This window comes from Sapajus apella, unplaced genomic scaffold, assembly GCF_009761245.1.
Source record: "Sapajus apella isolate SASKATOON/1434 unplaced genomic scaffold, GSC_monkey_1.0 scaffold38, whole genome shotgun sequence".
Classification (NCBI taxonomy): Eukaryota; Metazoa; Chordata; class Mammalia; order Primates; family Cebidae; genus Sapajus; species Sapajus apella.
Window position 1 is genome coordinate 22565515 of NW_022436978.1, and position 2422 is coordinate 22567936.

Genomic DNA, 2422 nt, shown 5'->3' on the forward strand with positions numbered 1-2422 from the left:
GGGGCATGGCACAGGCAGAACGGGCCTGGCTCAGGAACTACAAGAAGCACATGTGGAGACAGGGCACGGCACAGGCAGAACGGGCCTGGCTCAGGAACTACAAGAAGCACATGTGGAGACGGGGCACGGCACAGGCAGAACGGGCCTCTCTTCTTGAGTCACCACCTCCACCGCGTGATTCCTTTTCAGGACTTAGAGTGAGTTCCTGATGCCTCAAACTTCCCTGAGAGGCCAGCTGGGGCCTTCTGATTGGACCCATGTTTCCTCTACAGTCTTATTTCTCACTTTGAAAATAGATTTGAGAAATGTTCCCAGACCACAGCAGGCTCATCCCTAGCTAGGCTGTTGATTTTCCCTCTGTTTCACTTTAAGTGGCTGGAATGACTTCTTCACTACTCAAGTGAACTAGGCAGCCAGTGGAGCCCTGAGTCCCTCCCACTCTTACCTTCAGTTGTTTTCTCTCCAGCATTTTCAGGCCGATGTAGCCCACGTGGACAGCATACTTACTTCTCCTACATGAATGCACACTGTTTAACACCTAATTATTCCCAGGTTGTTTAGAAGATGCTAGCTTTATCTCCTTAGACAGATAATAAGCTACTCCAATAACAAGGAAACAAAACAATAGTAAGGAAGCAAAAGTTTCTTTTTCTCCCCATTTTCTGAGCCTTCCCTAGTACTTAGCACAACACTGCAGAACCATATAGGGCTAAATACAGGCCATATAACTTGGCCATATAATTGAAGTAGTTTAGAGACATCGATTTGAGTTCCACTGGACACATGATAACTTATATTTGGCTGAAAAATATGTAGATCCTTCTTTTCATTCTAACCACTCATATCAGTTCTCATGGTTTATCATGGAGTGTTTTTTTTTTAATCCACCATGATCATTTTTGGCATTTCCTGGTACATTTCATGTGAGTTTTAGGCTTTCTGCCACCACCATCAACAAATTTGAGTAGAGTAAGGCCAGAAACAGTGACAGGTAATAAGCATAAAGTGTTTTCCTTGTAGTTCAAAGCATTTGCTCTGCTGTGCTATAAAACTTGGACCTGCAAAGCCCTTGGGAGACTGAGCTTTTAAAATCGCTCTCGGCTGCTTTGCAGATACCAGCAGCCCTGTGCTGTCAGCCGCGATTGGCCCCACTGTGTTCTTCCCCGTCCCCGTGAATGGCAAGCACTCACGCTGCATCTCCTTCAAGCTGTTTGCAGAAAACTTTCATGCTGTGAGCACTGGAGAGAAAGGATTTGGTTACAAGGGTTCCTGCTTTCACTGAATTATTCCAGGTTTGTGTGTCAGGGTGGTGACTTCACACGCAGTAATGGCACTGGTGGCAAGTCCACCTATGGGGAGAAATTTGATGATGAAAACTCCATCCTGAAGCGTACAGGCCCTGAAATCTTGTCCGTGGCAAATGCTGGACCCAACACAAATGGTTCCCAGTTTTTCTTCTGCACAGCCAAGACGGAGTGGTTGGATGGCAAGCATGTGGTCTCTGGCAAGGTGAAAGAAGGCATGAATACTGTGGACGCCACGGAGCACTTTGGGTCCAGGAATGGCAAAGCCAGCAAGAAGATCACCATGGCTGACTGTGGACAATTCTGATAAGTCTGACTTGTGTTTTACCTTAACCACCAGACCATTCCTTCTGTAGCTCAGGAGAGCCCCCTCCACACCGTTTGCTCACAGTACCCTATAATCTTTGTGCTTTTGTTCCCTTTGGTTCCATGTTTCCTCATTCCCTTCCATGCCTGGCTATGTTGGAGAGTTAAGTTTATGATTATGAAATAAAAACTACATAACAACAAAAACAAAAATCATTCTCATTTCTGTTCTGAGTGCTGAGGCTGTCTGTAAATGAGTAAGAGAAAAAACTTGCTTGATGCTAACTCCAAGTAAAAATGAAAGGCCTGTCAAGGATCATGATGGTTTTTGGAAGACAGTTGGTGAGGTTTGGGTGGTCGTAGTCACTCTGCTCAGCTCTTTAATTTCACCAAAGTCTGGATGCGTATGTTACGACTACCTCTGTTTTATAGACGTCTAAAGTGCCTCAGAATTGCCTGTGACATGGGGACGCAACACAAAGGTGGCACTTGGGCAGAGGTTGCAGCTGTGGCATCTCAGTCACATTCACCAAATGCCAGCATGGGTTGGAGCTGTCGGTGCACAGTCCTTTGGAGGTGGTGTGAGAAGTAGAGGTCTGGGGGGGGCAGGCCTACTGTGGATTCCACCCGCAGCTTCCTGGCTTTGTGACTGAGAGCAAATGACTTGACCTTTCTGTCAGTTTATTCATCAGAACAATGCAAGGTGCTGATAAAGCTTCCTTTGCAAGATGATAACCTATATTCATATATGGCCCAGCACAACGTCAGACACTAGCAGACACCCAGTAGATGTAGCTATAATTATTTCGAAG

General features: G+C 46.0%; 1 pseudogene; it reads left to right on the forward strand.

Annotated features, from left to right (window-relative positions):
• The first annotated feature begins 1089 nt into the window (after positions 1-1089).
• On the forward strand, positions 1090-1736 carry LOC116565001 (annotated as a pseudogene).
• Positions 1737-2422: the final 686 nt, after the last annotated feature.